This window comes from Callospermophilus lateralis, chromosome 2 (assembly GCF_048772815.1).
Source record: "Callospermophilus lateralis isolate mCalLat2 chromosome 2, mCalLat2.hap1, whole genome shotgun sequence".
NCBI lineage: Eukaryota > Metazoa > Chordata > Mammalia > Rodentia > Sciuridae > Callospermophilus > Callospermophilus lateralis.
Genome location: NC_135306.1, coordinates 185,760,654 through 185,782,569, shown reverse-complemented (window position 1 = coordinate 185,782,569; position 21,916 = coordinate 185,760,654).

Below are 21,916 nucleotides of genomic sequence, written 5' to 3'. Positions count from 1 at the left end.
TAGATGGATACTTAAATGATGCTTACGTGGTATTATGGTATTATTGAAAGGGTAGCTTTAGATTCAGTATTCTCCTTTATAGAATCTCATACAGTCATCTTTGTATGTCTCAGTACAGATGTCAATTATATACAAGTAGTTAGTTAGTTACTGTAACTTTATTGACTAATACCCTTTCACCAGGACTTTTCATGAGTCATTGTTTAGATTCCTATGAAAAATCCTTGTGGCAGGAGGGCACCATTACTTTGAGAAGCATCTGATCATTATAAACAAATATATGAATAAATGGGTAAGCAACTATATGGGAGATGTTGACTATGAATGTAGTTGGGAGTAGTTCCATAATTACTTAGGAAATATCATAGTGGAAATTTATGCATTTTTCTTCAGAAAGTTCCTTCAATTCTTTGGAAGAGTTGCTTACGTAAGTTCTACTGGATGGTGCTGATTAAAAAATACCAGACATCCTTGCCACAAATACATGATGTCTCATGAATCAATACATTTTAATTAATCCATTTTTGCATTTCATATATTGCTAATGTTATTTTAGCTTAGTTATACTAATGAATACAATTATCTAGGCATTTTCTTCTTGATGAATACTTGTTTTAGTTTTGCTTCCCCCACCTTATTCTTTTGGTTTGTCTGAATCAAGCAACTGTGAATGTTTTGCACAAAGAATTAAGGTTTGTATGTATATGTGGTATGTATGTCTTTATGGTCCTGGAATAAATTTCTAGGAATAAAATCTCTGGACCCTTGGCTAGATGCATATTTAACTCTATAAGTCTATTAGTTATCTACTGCTATGTAATAAATAACCTTAAAACAGTAGTTTAACATGAAAATATATATATATGGATAAGAGGAACCTACCTCAACATCATAAAGGCTATCTATGAAGAATTCAAAGTCAACATCATATTAACTGAAGAATAAATGAAAGCACTTTCTCCAAAATCAGGAACACAACAAGGATGCATACAGTCATCATTCTTATTCAACATAGTCCTTGACACAGAACTATAAAAACAGGACTGAAATTCATGTGAAAGAATAAAAGACCCCAAATACTCAAAAACTCCTGAGTAATTAGAGCTGGAGGTATCACAGTACCAGACCTTAAATTACACTACAGAGCTATAGTAACAAACTACATGATACTGGAATAAAACCAGATATATAGACCAATGGTACAAAATAGAAGACATAGAGAAAAAACACAAAGATATAGATAGTCACTTGGTCCCTGACAAAGGTGATTAAAAACAGATAGGAGAGAAGATAAACTTTTCGGGAAAAAAAAAGCTTCTAAGAATACTGAATATCCATATGTAGAAGAATGAAAAAGATTCTTAGTATCATCCTGCACAAAAAATCAATTCAAAGTGGATCAAAGACCCAGGAATTAGACCCAATATATTATAACTGCTAGAAGAAAACATATGGTCTAGAGTCCAGCATACTGACACAGACACAAACTCCCTTAATAATACTCCTAAAGCTCCAGAAATAAAACCAAGAATCCACAAGTGTAATGACATTAAATTAAAAAGTTTTTGCACATCAAAGGAAATAAGAGGGTGAAGAGCCTACAGACTGGGAGAAAATCTGTAACACTATAACAGGTGATTAATCTTCATCATATATAAAGAACTAAAAAAAATTAACAACAATAGCAGTAAAAAAATAACCCAGCCAAGAAATGCACAAAAGGGAAGGTTGAGGCCAGAGGATCACAAGTTCAAAGTCAGGTTCAACAAATCAGCAAGGCCCTAAACAACTTAGTGAGACCCTGTCTCAAAAAGAAGTAAAAACAGGCTGGGGTTGTGGCTCAGTGGTTAAGAACCTCTGGGTTCAATCCCTAGTACCCTGCCCGCCCCCAAAGGGCAAAAGATTCATACAGATATTTCTCAAAAGAAGAAATACTAAATGCCAAAAAATGAAAACATGTTCAACACCCTAAGCAATCAGGGAAGGCAAATCAAAACTACTGTGAGATGTCATCTCACTTTGGTTAGAATAATGATCATAAAGACTACAAACAATAATTGCTAAAGAAAATATGGGAAAAATTGTATTTTCTTATTGTTGGTAAGACTGAAAATAAGTACAAAAGCAATATAGAGATTCCTCAAAAGACTAGGAATGAAAAAACAATATGACCCAGCTATCCCAAATCCTTGATATTTATTAAAAAAACAAAAAAAATAAAACGACAGTATAAAAAAACCATAAAAATAAAGAAAGCAAAATCAGCATACTAGTGCACTGTAGTGGTGCATGTAATGTATACCAATGATTACAGCAACATAATTCACAATCACCAAGCTATGTCACCAGCCTAGATGCCTGTCAACAAATGAATAGGTAAAGAAAATGTGGTATGTATACATAATAGTGTTTAATCAGCCACAAAAATATATGAAATAATATAATTTTATAGTAAATTGCCATCAATTTTACCAACTGGAGAATATCATACTAAGTGAAATAAGCCAGACCTGGAAAGTCCAAAGTTGAATGTTTTCTCTCATAGATAGAGGATATGTGTGTGGGAGGTGAGGAGGTGGGAAGACACTAAAGGAATAAAAGGGATCTCATGAAAATTTGAAGGAAGACCAACACAGTAAGGGAAGGAGATTAAGAGGGAGGAAGCAGGGGAAGACATGGGTAATTATTTGAGGAACACAAAATCTGCCAAATTATGTAATGTTCATGTATGAATATACCACAATGAATCTCAATTGTATGTCATTATGATGCACTAATAATAATAATAATAATAATAATAATAATAATAGAAGGGAGATCAGTAAAGTATAGCACATAGATCAGGGGTGGGAAATGAAATGCATTGAGGAAGAAGAATAATCTATTTTTTGGCAGGGGTCAGGTACCAGGGATTGAACTCAGGTACACTTGACCACTAAATCATATCTCCAGGCCTATTTTGTATTTTATTTAGAAACAGGATCTCACTGAGTTGCTTAGTACCTTGCTTTTGCTGAGGCTGGCTTTGAACTCACAATCATCCTGCTTCAGTTTCCTAAGCTGCTGGGATTACAGGCATGGCCACCACGCCCAATTTAGATTGATCATGTTTTGATATGTGCATATTCAAATATGGCATAATAAATATACACAATGAATATAATGTAATGTACTAGTAAAAAATTAAGGGTTTAAAATAATACATTTTTTAATTATATCACACTTTCATGTGGACAAAAAACCTAGATGTGCTTGTGACAAAATATTCGAAATGAGATTGAAATTTTGGAATTAGATACAACTGCAAGCATCTTAAGGCTCAAGAAGGGTGCTGGGAGCCATCAGCCAGGGGAAGGTATAAGGTCTCTCATGTGGCTGTTGTGGTCCTCTATTTTTGCTGGCTGTTGTTGGAAACATCAGTTCCTTGATGCATGTGTCTCTCCATCGGCAGCTTTCTTCCCTCATAGTGAATACTCTAGTAGAGAAAAAGGTGGAGATAATGAGCAGAACAGAAGTCAGTGTTATTGGAATCTACTCTTGGAAATGAAAGTTTATCAGTTTTGCTGTGTTTAATTCATTTGAAACAAGTTAGTAGATCTAGTATACACTCAAAGTGAGGGAACTACACCAGGATGTGAAGTCAAGGAAGTAAAGATAATTGGGAAGTATCATAAAGAGTGCCAACCACCATAAAATCCTATTCTGTAGTTTTTCAAAGTATTGAAATTATTTTACTCTACCTCCCAATTTTTGAGGGTTCTTTTTGTGCTATGGATTTTTCAATGTACATCATTGCTTATATTTTTTTATTATTTTTAAAATTTTACCCATTCCAGTAGTTGCAGAATGTCATTGTCATATCTCAGATGATTAATGATCTTGGTATTTCATGTTCTGGGAAGTGGTCATTCAAGTTTTTGAACATTAAAAAATAAAATGTTATGAATTTTTAAATTTTATTTTATTGAATTTAAACATTGCTGATATAAGCCTTTTGTGTGAAATATATATCATGATTATTTTTTCCAACATAAGCTTGCCTTTTCATATACTTTATAGTTTCTTAAATGAATAAAAATTTTACAGTGAAAAGTGTATTTCAAATATTTCAAATATTTCAAAATTTTAAAATATTTCAAACTATTTCTTCTTAATTTTTCATTAGGTTAGTGATTTTTTAAATCCAGAAATTTATTTGCCCACCCCAAGGTCACAGTATCTCTAGTTTACTTCTAGAAGTTTTGTGGTTTAAACTCTCATGTTTATAAAGCATTTCTTCGAAAAAAAATCATTTATGTAGGTATGAATAATGATCAAAATTTTTGTTTATTCATGTATTTATTTTTATGGTTCTGGGACATAAACTCAGAGCCTGACGCATGCTGTGCAGATGCTGTACCACTAATCTATATTCTCACCTCCCAAATTTGTTTTACAAATAAGTTTGCCCAGTTGATTCAGCATAACTTATTGAAAAGATTTGTTTTTGTGTATTTCTTTGTCAAAATGAATTATCTTTAAATGTGTCATTTATTTCTAGACTATGCTCTGATATATATCTATTCTCATGCAAATACAAATGTCTTAATAGCTTCCAATCAGCTTAAATTCTCAAATTTACTCTTCTCTTTAAAAAATATTCTATTAGCCATTTTAAGTCCCTTGAATTTTTCAATATGTAGTGTTTTTTTAAAATCAGCTTGATAATTTCTAGTAAAAAGCCTTGAGATATTGATTAATATTGCATTAGTACTAAATATTTTGTTAATGGTTAATAACTGAAGAATACTGAATATTTTCAATCCATAAACATGATGAATCTCCTTTTATTACGTCTATTTAACTGCTGTCTGTCATATTTCTCAGTCATGGTTTTATACAATTTTTATTAAAACCATTTCTAGAATTTTATGTTTTAATACTATTTTACATGTAGCTTTTAGGAGTATTACTTTCTAATAGTTTATTGGCAAATATACAGTAGATTTCTGTATTTTACTATATTCTGATATACTGGTGAATATCTTTATCTTAGTAATTCTGTGGTTTTTATTTATTTACCAACAAATTTGTATCAACTGAAAATAAGATGTACTCACTTTGTTTCTAAACTTTACAACTATTTCTGGAGTTTTTGAACTGCTTAGGAAACACTGCATAATGTTTAGTAGAAGTGGTAAGAGTTGACATTCCTGCCTTAATCAAAATCTTAGCAGGAAAATGTTCTGTATTTCACTATTTAATATAATGTTAATTGTAGATAGTTTTATAAAGGCCCTCTATCAAATCGAAGAAGTTCCCCTTTTGTCAATTTGTCAAAAATTTTACTACTGAAATTGAATATTGTCAAGCTTTTTTTTTGAGTGTATTGAAATACCATAGGGTGTGTTTTATTATGTTAATATGATCAATTTCATTGATTGATTTTAAATGTTAAGCACAGGTTACAATTTTTAGATAAACCTACTCATTATAATATGTTATACTTTTGTATATTAATGTACTTAAACCTTGGTAACATTTTATGATCAATTCTCAATTTTTTGAGCTTGGAAGAAATTGGTTTATTGTATTCTTTCCTTGTGCAATATCCTTATAAGATTTACTTGTAAGATTTCATTACCTAGATTATTTTTTTTCTATTCAAATGAGTTTTGAAGGGGTCTTTGAATGGGTTTTACATGATTTCATAAAATTACTCAGAATGACACATAATTTAAAACCTATGAATTGTTTATTTATGAACTTTTCCATTTAAAATTTTCAGGCTATGGTTAACTACCAGAAACTGAATCCCTAGGAAATAAAAACAGAGTGAAGGGGAACTGTAGCACTAACTTTGATTATTAACTGTGTGCTTTAGAGACAAGGAGGCTTATTGGCTTCATCTGTTAAATGAAGTGAGAGTACTTCACACCAGGTCATTGAAAATGCTAAACTGGATGTACCTAAAATTATATTTTGATTATCTGTTTACTTTGTGAAATTTCTATTCTATTTCATATTCTGTGGTTGACAGATTCTAACATGGTCCTCGGTTTTCATTTCCCCTGGTATATTTTCATTTTGTACTTGCTCATCTTTGTTTACTTATTCATTTTTAATTGGCCAATGATAATAGTGCTATCAAATGGAATAAATTTTGATGGTGTGATCTATGTATACATTGTTAAAAGTATCCATCAAGCTAATTGACATATTTGTCATTTCACAATGGGTAAAAATGTTAAAATTTTATGGGTTAAGTATATTACCATGTTTTATATGTTAAGAATAATTGAAAATTGTATTTTAGCAATTTAAAAATATATACTATTTATTGTGGCTAATTTGCAGTGCAATAACCACTAAAATTTATTCCTGCGGTCTAAAATTTCCTACCCTTTGATCTTGTCTATTGAGTGTGAGAAGGACCTGTAAATTGCTTGTAACCAATAGAATATGGCAAAGTGATGAATACAAAGTCTGTGGCGAGGCTATATGTAATTGTGATTTCTTCTTTGCCAGTAGTTCCACTGCCCTTGCTTTATTTAATAAAGTGAATAACTATATTATGAGGGCATTATATAGACGTCCATGAATCAAAGCACTGTGGGATGCCAACAAGCAAGAAACTAAAGCCCTCAGTCCTGTAACCTCTAGAGAGCTGAGTTCTGCCAACAGCTCTACTTAAAAGTGGACCTTCCATCATGGAAGTCTTGAGGAAACCAATAATTTGGTTTTAACTTTCAGATGACACCACAAAGTATAATGTCCAAACTTCTGATGCATACAAATTGAGACAATAAATTCATATTTTCTAAAGAAGTAAAGTCTGTGAAAATATTGATATAGATAGAGAGACGCATGTTATAAAAACCAGAGATCTTTATATATTGATTGCTATATTATTATATATGACACATTCCTTGAATAAATTTTGATTCTCAATGAATGACTGTTAAATGAATGAATGAAACCAGGTACCCAATTGATAACATGCATCCTGAGTAAAATTATTTGTGAAACATTTGAAAGGATGATATTATAAAAATGGATGACATAAAATACCCCCATGTTTTAGATTTTTCTGAATAGCAGACAGAATCATTACCCCAAATTAGTAATTTGAAAATGAAAAGTTCATAGTGTCAAGTAATATGTCAAAGGTTATGACACAATTTCCTTCATCTGATTGAAAGAACAATTGTGAGTAAGTGAATAGTAATAGAAATAAAGACAGGTCCCTACGCTCTCACTGGGGGCAGGCATTGTGTGGTAATCAGAGCAAAATCTTTCAGAAGCTTGAACTCCAGTGCTTTGAAAAGCTGATGTGCATTAATTTGAGCAAAAGCTGAAAATGACATTAGAGACTTCTGATCGCTAGAGGAGGTCAGATATTTGTCAGTTCTCATACCTTGAGCAGTAAAGGGAGAAATTGAAGTCTCAGAGTGAGACTTGATATAGGCATATGGGTAATTAGCACTCAGTTAAAGGGCAAGTAGATAGAGAAAAGGTGCCAATTAAATTCAGCCTTATGGTAGCCCCTTAATAGATTCTCATGAAAAATGTATCTAAAATATGATTTTTTAAAAATTCCAGTGATAAAAATATTATAGACTTATAACTCTATTGATCAAGTGCCTACATGACCCTTTAAACACCTACTATTCACAAATATATAAGGAAGATAATATTTATCTATTTTTTCAATGAGTAACTAAGTCTAAAATAAATTAATGATTTGCCAAAGATCATAGAATATCCACATGGCACAGCTGAAATTTTAACCCTCACTTTAAGAATCTTTTCTCTATTTTGTACCACTAAGTAATCAAAAATGACTGTTGAATTTTATATTTGAAACAGAATTTTGATATCCTCCCATTTGTCTTAGCCATATCTATACTTTAGAAGCACATATTAAAATAAAGTGTTCCCAATGCTGGTGAGGTATTGTTCAATATACTAGTGCTATTTTATTAAGGCAGAGCTGGTATTTTATAGCTTTCTCTGTTTTGGCAAAGCAAGCCATTCACAGTCTGGGCCCTGGTCTATTTCTGCCATGCTATCTAATTCTGAGAAAAATAATGGGAGAATTGTCCCTGAGTCATAATCAAGAAAGTTTCTCTGACTAGATTATTCATGTATCAAAGACTGGACTTATTCCATTTTTGCTCTTTTATGTAGGAGTTCACTAACATTCTCTACAATTTTTAAGAAATGATGCACCTGTTCAAAATAGCCCAAATATTCTGACTCTCAAAGTAATCTAGTCATACTTCATAATTTTATCTTCTTGCAAGTCATTTTAGATTTTGATGATTAAAAGCAAGTCATCCAGAAAATTTAAATTTTTTCATTTAATACTTAAAACTTTAATCCATTTTGGGTTAATTTTCGTATATGATGTGAAGTTTAGGTCAACTTTTTCCTTTTTTTATAATATTTATTTTGGGGGCTGGAGTTGTGACTCAGCAGTAGAGTGCTCACCTGGCACATGTGAGACCTTGGGTTCTATCCTCAGCACCACGTAAAAATAAACACAATAAAGATATTGTATCCATGTGTAACTAAAAATATATTTTAAAATATTTATTTTTTAGTTGTAGTTGGACACAATACCTTTATTTCATTTATTTATTATTATGTGGTGCTGAGGATTGAACCCAGGGCCTTGCACATGCTAGGCAAGCACTCTACTGTTGAGCCCTAACCCAAGCCCAACTTCTTCCTTTAAAAAAAAAATGAGATATACATTTTTCTTGAACCAATACTGAAAAAGCTACCCCTCCTCAACTCAAATGCTTTTTGTTCCTTTGTAAAAAAAATGATTTGTTATGTTTTTTAAAAATCTATTTCTGATTCTGAATTCTGTTCTTCTGTTCTGTATGCCCATAATTCTGCCATTAGAAAAGTCTTAATTATTGTGGTTATGTATATGTCTTAGCATTGAGAAGAATGAGACTTAATATTTGTTTTCTCAAAAAATTATTCTATTACTGGAACATTTCCTGTCCATATAGATTTTAGGCTAAGCTATCTCTCTCAAAAGAAATTTTCTGACAATTGATAATTATTGAAATAAACTAATAGATCATTTGAGGAAAGAATGGCATTTTAAGCACATTGTGTCTTTCAAAATACAAACATGGTCTGTTTCTTCCAGTGTTTAGTTCTTCTTTGATTTCCATTATAAATATTTTATACTCTTCCCATAGAGTATCATAGAGTATATAAATATATAATTGATTTTTTCATGTTGTTTTGAACTATGAGGTGTTTAGGAACTTATTAATGTGTTATAAATTTGTTTGTGTGCTTACTAGATTCACTAAATTTTCTTTAATCATGTCATTTCCAGATATAAGCTATCTATTTTATTCATTTTCATTTTATTTATGTTTCTCACTTACTGAAGGAAAGAGAATATATAGTACTTAGTTGAATTGGATGTCCCTATAGTAGACAAAAACACTCATTTTCTTTTCTAATTTTCTCTTTTTAGATATACATGACAGTAGAGTGTATTTTGACATTATACATACATGGAGTGCAACCCATTCCAATGTAGATCTCATTTTTGTGATCATACATGATGTGATAGTTCAGTGGTCGTGTCTTCATACATGAAGATAAGAGACCTATGTCCAATTCAATTTACTGTCTTTCCTATTCCCATTCCTTTTGCCTTCCCTTCATGTCCCTTTGTCTAATCCAATGAACTTCTTTTCTTCCCACGCCCCTTATTGTGGATTAGTGTCCACATGTAAGAGAAAATGTTCAGCTTTTGGTTTGGGGGGATTAGCTTATTTCATTTAGCATGATAGTCTCCAGTTCCTTCCATTTACCTGCAAATGCCATATTCTGATTCTTTGTGGCTGAATAACATTCTATTGTATCTATATACCACAGTTTCTTTATCTATACATCTGATGAAGGGCACTTAGTTTGGTTCCATAGCTTGGCTATTTTGAACTCAGCTGCTATAAACATTGACGTGACTTGTCAGTGTAAGATTCTGTTTTCAGGTCCTTTGTGTCTATACTGACGAGTTGGATTGTTGAATCAAATGGTGGTTCCATTCCAAGTTTTCTGAAGAAACTTCATATTGGTTTACATAGTGGTTGCACCAACTTGCAGTTCCACCAGCAAGGTAAGAGTGACCCATATTTCCTTACATCCTTTACTAACATTAATTGTTACTTTTTTTTAAATAACTGGAGTGAAATGAAATCTCAGAGTAGTTTTAATTTGTGTTTCTCTAGTTGCCAGAGATATTGAACATTTTTTCAAAAATTTGTTGACTGATTTTATTTCATCTGTGATGTGCCTGTCTACTTCCTTTGCCCTTTTATTAATTGGATTATTTATTTTTTGGATGTTAAATTTTTTTATTTCTTTGTATATCCTGAAGATTAATGCTCTATCTGAGGTGCAGACAGAAAAGATGTTTTCCCATTCTGTAAGCTCTCTCTTCACATTCTGTTTTTTAACTTGATAGTGTCCTGTTTATTGATTCTGGATTTTATTTCTTGCACTTTGGAAGCCTTGTTGAGGCAGTTGGTTCCTACATTGACAAGATGGAGAGGTGGCCATAGTCATTGAAACCCTAGCCAGAGCAATTAGACAGAAGAAAGAAATTAAAGGAATATGAATAGGAAAAGAAGAACTCAAATAGCCTCTATTTGCTGATGACATGATTCTATATTTAGAAGACACTAAACTCCACCAGAAGCCTGGCTCAGAAGCACATTCCTGTGATCCCAGCAGCTCAGGAAGCTGAGGCAGGAGGATCTTGAATTCAAAGCAAATCTCAGCAAATGTGAGGTAGGAAGCAGCTCAATCAGACCCTGTATCTAAATAAAATACAAAATTGTGCTGGGTATGTGGCTCAGTGGTGGAGTGCTCCTGAGTTCAATTCACAGTACAAAACAAAACAAAACAAAAACAAAAACAAAAACTCCACTAGAAATTTCTAGAACTCAAACAAACTGAGCAAAGTAGCAGGATTTAAAATCAACACCCATAAATCTTTTGCATTCCTATACAATAATGATGAATGAGCTTAAAGAGAAATTAGAAAACTATCCAATTTACAATAGTCTCAAAAAACCCCCCAAAACTTGGTAATGAATCTACCAAATAGTTAAAAGACCTCTATGGTGAAAACTATAGAACACTAAAGAAATAAACTGAAAAAGACCTTAGAAGGTGGAAAGATCTCCCATGGATAGGCTGAATTAATATTGTCAAAATTGCCATACTACTAAAAGCACTGTATTGATTTAATGCAATTTCTATTAAGGTTCCAATGATGTTCTCATAGAAATAGAAAAGGCAGTTATAAAATTTGCTGGGAGCCATCAGCCAAGTAGGTATGACAAATTCCTTGCCAGCTTACTCCCATGCTGTCTAGTGGAAGGACTTCTGAAAGGTGACCTTGCTCAAGGACCAGGGCAGGATCCGTGTTTAGGGTGTTCCCCCTTTAGAATAGGGCAGTTTAGCATAATAGGAGAGTAGGGTGTTTCCCCTTTAGAATAGGGCGGTTTAGTATAATAGGAGATTAGGGTGTTCCTCTTTTGGAATAGGGCGTATCCTGCTGCTGAGTTCTTCTTGAGTGCTTAGGGTCAGACAGTATATTTTGGGAGACAGAAGCCCATGCGGAGTGGATTTGGGAGAGAGTGGATTAGGGCAGAGTGTGGATTTGGAAAGAGAACGTGGATTCCCCCAGAACGTGTTTGTAGACGGCCGGTGTGAGTTCGGGAATAAAGAATTGCTGTTTGAATCTACAAGCTGTGTGGAGACTCGTGATTTGTGCCCAGCCAGAGACTGCGGCAAAAATTCATCTGAAAAAATAAAGAATAGCCATATATAAAACCCTGAAGAAAGAGAAGGAGAAGGCATCACAATAGCAGACATTAAATCATAATACAGAGCTCTAGTAACAAAAACAGCATGTTATTAGTACCAAAATAGACATGAAAACCAATGGTACAGAATAGAAGACACTGTGACAAACATACATACATATATATATATATATATATATATATATATATATATATATATATATATATCTGTTATCCCCTACTAGAGAAAATATAGCCTCTTCAACAAATGGTGCTGAGAAATTGGAAATCCATATTTAGTAGATACAATTTAACCCTTTATCTCACCCTGCACAAAACTCAAGTCAAAGTAGATTAAAGACTTAGGCATTAGACCAGAGAGCCTTTGCCTACTAGAAGACAAAGGTCTCATTCTTTGTCCTTATGTGTGAAGTTAGTTGTAAGTATTTTATCGATGGTGTTTATGAAGTTGATAACTTAAGAGAAAATTTTCATGGCCTTGGACTAGATAAAGGGTTCCTACATTTGACATTAAAAACATAATCCATAAAAGTACAAAAAGTGATAAACTTGATAAAATTGAATCAGATATAAAAAGATTTTGATCTGTTAACAGTGTTAAAAAGATGAAATTAGAAGCTTTAATCTTGGAGAAAATATTTGTGAAGCATCTCTCTCTCTCTCTATTTAATGAAGAACATGTGTCTAGGATATCAAAGGGCTATCAAAACTCAATGATGAAATAAACGACATCAAATATAAATATAAACAGAAGACCTACACACACATTTCACCAACGAGGGTATATGGATGGTAGACAAACATGAAAAAAGACATTTAGCATCACTTCCCATTGGAAGAATACAAATTCTAAATGCAATAAGATGCCATATATGTCTATGAAATAAAATAAAATTTTGAAAATTCTGGCAAGGATGCAGAAGTATTTGCACACTTGTATCTTACTAATGAGATATAAAGTGGTATAGTCCCTTCAGAAAACAGTTGGAAGTTTCTTCTGAAACTAAAGGTGGTCTAAAACTTCAATCAATATAGAAATAGTATTTATAAGCAAAACTTAAATATGAATATATATAATAAAATAAAATAAATGTATATAATATATATTTTATATATATTTCAGCTTTTTTTAATAAAATCCCCCAATTTAGAAACTACTCAGATTTGCCACAATGCATGAATAATTAAACATATTTTAGTAATTCATATAGTGAAATGCCACTTGATAACATAAGAACCAAACTTGTTACCAGTGACATTTAGATTAATCCTAAGAAAACTATACTAAATAAACAAAGCCAATCTCAAAATATATATTATATTATTCCACTTCTTTTGTAATACTCATGAAATCATTTTGTCAGAGTAATACAGAAGAAATCCATTGCTGAAGATGGCTATGGCTAAATGGAATTAGAGCAGAAAGTCTTGTGGGTACAGTATAGTTGAGTTTCTTGAGTGGTGTGGGCGTTATACATGACTACCCCTTTTTAAAATTACATGAAGCTATACATATGCAGAAACAATTATGAAAGTGTGAAAGTATAATTTATGAATCATGAAAAAACGTTATACATTGTACCAATGTCAGGTTTTATTTAATATTGCCCTATAGTTGTATAATATGCTAATATCTTCTGATGTTGGAAGAGAAATTACAGTATTCCCTGTACATTTATTTGCAACTTCCTATGAATATAGAATTTTTTAAAGTTAATGTTATTGTTTTCTTTCACCACACCACCCCAATCTTATAAAGCCATTTTAAATGCTAAATTGCAGAGTTTATAAGTTATTTAAAAGCAATATTAATTTTTTTTGTACCAGTGGTTGAACTCAGGGACAGTTGACCACTGAGCCACATCTCCAGCCCCGTTTTGTATTTATTTAGAGACAGGGTCTCATTGAGGTGTTTAACACCTCACTTTTGCTAAGACTGGCTTTGCACTGAAGATCCTCCTGCATCAGCCTCCTGAGCTACTGGGATTACAAGCCTGCACCACCTTGCCCAGTGGCAACATTGATTGAAGTGTGGCTATGTGTTTTGAATTCCTTGTTTTTGCTCTCTGTGAGAGAGTTCCTGCTCTGTAGCCCAGTGGATATTGAGCCATGACATTTGATCTCCTGACCTTACCTGTTACAACAGATACATTTTTGCACATGAATTCACACCAATCAATATTATTATGAATTTGAAATTGTGTCATAGAAACTTTATTTGGTTCATATCAGGTGAATTTGTCATAGAAACTTTATCTGCAATTATAAAGTTCTGGTTCAGAGGTAATTGTACATAGTACATGAAAGTAGGGGCAACAGTTCTTCAAAAAGAGAGTTGATGAGGGGAGTGAAGGTATTAGAACAGCTTCAAGAGTAACTTTGACCTGTGGTTTTCCAATTAATATGTTTATTTCAACATAAATTTTTGATGTATTTCCTGCCATTGGATTCTATGTGACATCTTTTGGTTTTCTCTCTTCCTCCCTCTCTCCTTCCTTCCTTTTATTTTTTAATTCTCATTCTTTCAACCTAGTGAACCACAATAGCTTCTAGTTCTCTGATTTAAATGATTCCCCATTAAGACATGCTAGGTTATACTTATGGTACTACATGTGTTAATAATCTGTTTCCATTTTGAAGCTTCTTCCTTTTTGTTCTAATTTCAACTTGATTTTCAACCTAATGACCCTCCTCTTTAATTATAGTCAATAAAAGATGGCCCCAAAAGGTTAGGGGCTGGATAAAATGTGTTTTTAGAAAAATCTATTGACTACTCTTACTTATCATGGGCATAGAAATTAGACTTTTTGTTCTAATAGTATTTTCAGAGTGCCTACAGATTTCTTTTCTGCACAAAGTAATTCCCCACAGTCATCAAAGTTACTTAATTGGCTGCCATACTTTGTAGTGGGACTGGTATATTCTTCTTAAGAGACAAAATTATGTTTTTGTTTTTTAATTTTGTGTCATAGAATTATTTTAAAGCATGTTTTGTGTAGAAGTGGAAAGTTCATCATGGTTACATTTTCTTGACTCTCGTAAGCTATATTCTTCTAGTTAGTTTTTTAAGAATTTTCAAACAATGTTTATTTTAGTATGTAATATATTCTAGAGAGGAAATGAACTCAACACTCATGTGGATCCCAGTGGGGTTATCAATCATATCAATGTTTTTAGAAATAGGATAAATGTTTTAAAAATTCATATGCTTTTAAATTCAGAATTTCTACTTGATGAATTGAATTCTGTAGGATTTTCTGAGGAAATGCAAGAAATGATTTAGTTTGAGTGCATTTATTGGAACATTTTTCCTAAATAATAAACAGGCACAATATCCAATTTTAGGCTGTTGGTTCATGACAGAAGTAAATACATAAGCAGTAGTATAAAACTCAGCAAACAAAATTGATATGGTAATTTAAGACATATACATTACATCTAAGTGAAAGCCTTTCTTGTAGCTATTAAAGACACTTGTATTGATATTAGTCAGAACTGCATTCTAGAGTTGTTCTTATTTCTTGCTCATATTGAGCTGTTCGTACTTAAATCTTCATACATTCCTTTTCTAGACTGTCAGTGAACTGGGCAACTATCACAGGTTTAGTGGCTTAAAACAACACATTCAATATCTGACGACTTCTGTGAGTCAGAGGTCTGTGCCCAGCATAGCCAAGTCTTGCTCAGAGCTTCAAAAACATGTGTTCTCATGTGAAACTTTAAGTTTCTCCTACAAGTCCCTTGAAGGTGGGCAAAATTCAGTTTTGAACAGTTGTAGTAGTGAGTCCCGCCTCCAAATCCTAGAGTGTGCTCCTCATTTTCTGCTATGTATGTCTGTAGAAAATATGACAGTTTTACTTCTCCAAAGGGCAATAAGAGAGTATTGTTATTACATAGCTTATGCACATCCAGAATAATCTTTCTTTTAATTCAATGAAAGCTACTGATTTGTGTCATTGTATCTGCAAAATTCCTTTACCATTGTCCTATAAAGTAACCTAATCAAAGGAATAAAATCTCATCATATCCCTGCCCCCAATCCAGGGAAGGAATTCAGAAAAGGGTGTGAGTTATTGGGAATCATCTTAAAATTATGCCCATTAAGAACTCTAATACTTAATGTGTATTTCTAAAATTGCGCTAATAATATTTCCAATCTAATAGGATTTAGAGAACATTTATTAAGATAACGAATCTTAACCCCTAGCATGGTATTAATAAAGAGATGATGACAATGTTATAGTTACCATAATTAATAGTATTAGTGGCGTTTATATTGGGAAGAGGGACTTACAAAATGTGTACAAACCAACAGGGAAAAATTTTACAATGGCTACATTTAATTATTATCCATTTTGATTTCATGTATAATTATTATTCCTTACTTATTTCTAATTTTGTAATATTGTTATTGTAGTATTGCATTTTATACAAGGCATTGTTGCAAATTCTTTTATAAATTAACTCATTTAATCCAAATGCAATACTATAAATTTGGTATTGTTAATATGCTTGCTTAACATCAGAGGGAACTGAGGTCAAGAAACATAAAATTACATAGTTGGGGTCATTGGGCATTATGTCGCACAATGAAAGAAATAGTTTAGGCAGGCTAACTTTTGGCCCAACTCTACTTTGCCTTTCTATAGAATATGAATTGTATAGTAATAAGAAAAAAGTAAAAGTTATCATTGTTTAAATAAAAGGTGAAGCTAAGGCAAAATATCAGGTAGAGTTTATTAAAAACTGGAGGAAAAAAATGAGTTTGGAGTTTCCTAAATTTTCTTCCTTCTCCTCTTTTTCTTTTCTTTTCTTTCTTTAATAGTCTTTATATTAGAGCTTCAGACAGTTAGTGAAGCAGTGCAGTGGACTTAGAACCTGTGGGAGACTGAACATGGGCACAGATGGAGAGGGAGGACAGCTCTTCCAGGGAGAAAACCTGCACTTTCCCACAAGCTCAATGCTTCAGTTTGAAACAGCTTCATCTTTGTTCTGAATTTCTGAATTGGTGTGTTCTTTTCCAAGGGCCATCCTTTTCTTTTCATTTTTGTTCTCTTTTGCAAGATCGTTTTGCACAGAACTCCCACATAGATGTGTTTTGGCTAAAAAAGAAAAGAAACCCTCTTCCTCTTAGAGAATTGTTCCCACCCCATCAAGCACGGAAATCATTCAATTTCTTCAGCATCCTGCCGCCTTTTCTGGGTGGTAAAGTGAGTTGGACTCAGGCAGCAGCAGAGGGCACATTGTAGAACTCCTGCAAGGATGCCCGATTTACTTTCATACCTTTCAGTGTGTGTTTCATGGATTTAGTCATAAAACAGCTCCGGTACTCTCCTGGATATTGTGGTCCAAATGAATTCCCTTGACAACAGCTGCTCAACATTCGTTCCTCCTTGGTCACCTCTGTGAGAGCTTTGTTTTCCCCGACAATTATTTTTTTTTAAAAACTACTTTCTGCATTATTTGCTTTCTAGCCTTTCTTTTGTCCTCTGCAAGTACACATATTAAAATAAAAATACCAAGGCCAAATGCCTCATTCTCATTCCTGCACAACCCTTTTGAATTGGGGGATTATTTATTTATTTTTATTGTGCTTGAATTGGGTGTGGGTGTTGGGGTGAGAGAAAGTGAATTTGAGGGCTTAGGAAAGGATAGAGCTGGCTCTCTGCTCTGAGCTGTTTTTATCACCTGGTCTTCTTTCTGTATTACAGCATGTTTACAAAAGCAAGGTGGAATATTTCTCAATTTGTTCATTTGTTCCTCAGTGCATTGTTAGAGTGCTAGGCATTGGAATAAAAACAAAAGAGCACTAGTGTTTCAATCAGAAGACTGTGGTTCTCCCTGGCATTTAACCTTATTGTGGAAATGGTGACGTTTTTGAACATTCACCCACACAAAAAATTTTGATGACATTCCACCTGCTAGGTGTTATGTTAATTGCTGAGGGTATATTAATGAACAATTCAGAGAGTCTCAATCATCTGGGAAATTGTTGTTTAAGGAGGAACTTCACCTTTTTTTATCCTTATTCAGATAAGTTCATTTTGAGTTTTATAACTTATTTTTTTTCTAATCTTTTATTATAGTTCTTTCTATTTAGGGAATAGATTCAGTTGCAAACCTGCTCATCCTAGTCCCTTGTCTGCAAATAGCTCTATGAACTGATACCTCTTATTTCTTCACCTATTTTTCATTTTTATTAAACAATGCAAGAGCTTACAGTGTAAATAGATCCCAGAATAAAGAAATTTGATGCCTAGTAATCTGACATATATAACATCTTACTGCTTCTAAATTACCATTACTTTAAATCAAATTAGTGAAATTTGAGAGACTTTAAAGTTTAAGTATAAAATACATAGGCAGCCAGATGGGAGGTAATTTAGTATAGACTGTTCATTATTTACATCTGTCCTGGATTCAAGAATATTCAACATATAAGGAACCATTAGAATTCATGAGGAGTTGACAGTAAGAAAAATAGAAGAACAAGGCATCCCAGCCTCTGTTCCTATACAGAAACACTGGTTTAACAATAATGTGACAACAAAATAAGTTTAGAGAAGACAAAATTATTGTTAAGAAACTGCAGAATCTGTGAGGAGCACAAAACTAGGAATTGTCTCACTGAAATAGGCAAGAAGGAAAATTTTACTTCATCTATATCAGTAACTCCTGCACTCCTATCAAAAAAAAAAAAAAAAAAAAAAATCAGAGAGAAGTGAGCAGGCCTCCAGCCTCCAACTTCCTGAACTCTTCAGTCTTGGCTTGGCTGGAATGATGATGGAACCACTCTGCTTTGTGCACCTGGGTCAGCTAAGAAGAAAAGCAAAGGATGGGTATTGTTGAGGCCTTCCCAGCTTTGAGAGTTTGGAAAGAATTACAAGGATGATAGAAGAGGAGTGCAGTTTTACTCCAACATTTTAGCTCGTTTTGTGGCAGAGAGAGCAAGAGATTATGGGATTCGGAAAAGAAAAAGGAAAAAAAAATAAATAGAACGAAAATGAGAAGAAAAAGGAAAAAAATGTAAAAAGAAACTAGTAGCATTCTTTAATTAGATAACTGACCCTAAAGAAATAGAGATGTTTTAATTTACTGACAATAAAAAATAATTATTTTTAAAAAGAACAGTGAAAACACAGATGGACAACTTAACAAAATCAGGAACCATGAAGAAAACAAGAGTATATACAAAGATATATAAAGAACCAAACAGAAATTCTAGAGCTGAAGAACATAAGTGATTGAAAAATGTGAGAGAGGGGTTCAGTAGCAGACTTAATGAAGCAAAGTAAGAGTCAGAAAACTCAGACAGGTTATTTGAAATTATCCAGTTAAAGTTGCAAAAATGATAAATGAATTTTTAAAAAAGGAGTGAAAAAAATCTGATTGATTTACTGCTTGAGAAACAATATACCCATTATGAAGGGCTTGAATTAAAAGAAAGGAAAATGTCTAGAAAACTTACTTTAAGGCTGAAATCTCCCCAAGTCTGAGAATAGAAATGGTATTAGGATTTATGAAGCCCAACAGAGCAAATAGGAAGAAGAAAGAGTCAATCCTTAGATATTATTCAAAAAAACTATAAAAAGTCAAACACAAAGACAAAATTCCAAATGGAATGAGAGAAAAGAAACCCATCACCAGAAAATCCCCCTAAAGACTAGCAGTATATTCTAAGCAAAAACTTTGCAGGCCAGAAGGAAGTGGGATGATATATTCAAAGTGCTGAATGAAAAAAAAAAAAAAGTCAACCAAGAATATTGTACTATGTTCAACCCACTGTCCTTCAAAAACGAAGGAAACATGAAGCCTTTCCAAGAAACAAAAGCTGAGGGAGTTTTACCAGGCCATTCTGTCAAAAATGCCAAAGTAGTTCTTTGAATTTAAACAAAAGAACACTTAACAACAGTTGACTTGAATAGTACAAGAACACTAAGATATCATGCAGCATGTAGGGAGGGGTAAATTATTTAAATATTGAATATGGCACTGATGGTACTAGATAAGTCATTTTTAACTTGAGTACAAAATTTAAAAGACAAAGTTTTAAAAATAATTATAACTAAAATAAGTTAATGAAATACCCATGAATAGATAAAAATAGTGACAGCAGTAACATGAAAAAAAGTACAAAGTAATTGTATGTGAGTTAAATTAAGTTATTTTCTTCTTCAGATAGACCATTTAAAGATATTTCCTATAAGACTCAAGCTAACCACAAGAACTTACACAGCAAGAAAGAAGTAAGAAAAGTATATGAATACAAAACCAAAAAGACACAAAGTAAGATACAGAGAGAGGAAATCATGAAGAACTATGAGACTAACAGAAAACAAATAACAACAAAACAGAAATAGTTCATCCGTCCACACCTGTAATTATTTTAAGGTAATCAGTTAAACTCAGAATCAAATGTAGAATCATCCATGCTTATAGACCCAGCTATTTGGAAGCTGAAGCAAAAGGATCAATTCAGCACAGGAGGTGAAGGTCAGGCTGGGCAACATAGAGAAGTGTTACCTCAAAAAAGAAAGAAAAAGTTAACAACAACAACCGCAGCAACAGCAAGGACAACAAACAACATAGAGGAGCTAGAAGTACACAGAAACCAGACCCAGCTATATAACACCTACAGAGTTCTATCCTACCCTTGAGGACATACAAAAGTGAAGGGATGGGGAAAGATTTCTTGCAAATGATAACCACTTATGTGAAACAAGCAAACAACAGATTTCAAGTCATAAACTGTCACAAAAGACAAAGAATCTTATTTTAAAATGAAAAAAGGGTCAATCCATCAGGAGGATGTAACAATTACAAATACACATATGTTCAACATCCAAGCAGCTGAATATATAAAACAAAATGAAAGTAACGAAGAAGAAAGAGAAAGCAATGCAATAATAGTAAGAGATTCCAAATGCTCATTTAAAACAATGGGTAGAACACTCAGATGTTAAACACCAAATTTGAAAAACACTCGACACCAATTAGACCTAACAGACATGTAAGTTTATATAAAACATACCACTTAACAACAAAGGTAAGAACATTATTTTTTCAAGTGCAAACATCATTCTCCATGAGGGAATCACATATTAGTTTAAAAAATAAGCCTTAAAATTTTAAAATTATAACAATTGTTTTGATGACCTATGATGAGCATAAAACCAAGAATAGTCTCACTGAAATAGGCAAGAAGGGAAATTTCCCTTCATCAGTATCAGCAACTCTCCTACTCCCACCAATAAGAAAAAAAAAAAGATTGGATTGAGCTTGCCACTAGCCTCCAACTTTCTGAAATTTTGAGTCTTTGCTTGGCTGGAATAGTGATGGGACCACCCTGGTTTGGGCACCTGGGCCACCTAAGAAGGCAAAGGAAGGGTCTTGCAGAGAGCTTCAAAGCTTTGAGAGATTGGAAAGAGTAACATAACTTATGCATTATTTTGTGTTTTGTTACCAAAATGGAATGAAATGAGAAATCAATAACAGATGAAAATTGGAAAATTAAACAACAACAGCAACAAAACAAGGTTGATATGCAAGAAACACTCTTGAAAAACTTCTGGGAGAAGGAAGAAACCAAAACAAAAATTTTAAAATGTAGAAGACAAGGGTACATTTCTAGAAACTTTAAACCTATCAAGACTGAAAATCATAGGGAAATAGAACATCTAAATAAACAAGTGAGGAATTTGATTAGTGTTTAAAAATCTCAACAAAGCAAGTCTTGGAATCAGACTAGGGTATTCTACTAAAAAATAATAATTCACACCAGTACTTTACAAATTTTGTGTATAAATATTGAAGCAAAAAGAGCACATATCCACTAGTTTTATGACACCTAAACCACCCTCACACTCTAATTCAGACAGACATAATACAAATAAAGGACACAGATGACAAACATCTTTGATGAATGCAGATATAAAAATCCAACAAACTGATTCAATGAACAATTAGAAGGATAATATACTATGAACAAGAAGTATTTATTCCTGCGATTCAAGGAATGGGCAACATGTACAAATAAATTAATGTGATGTACCATACTATAAGAA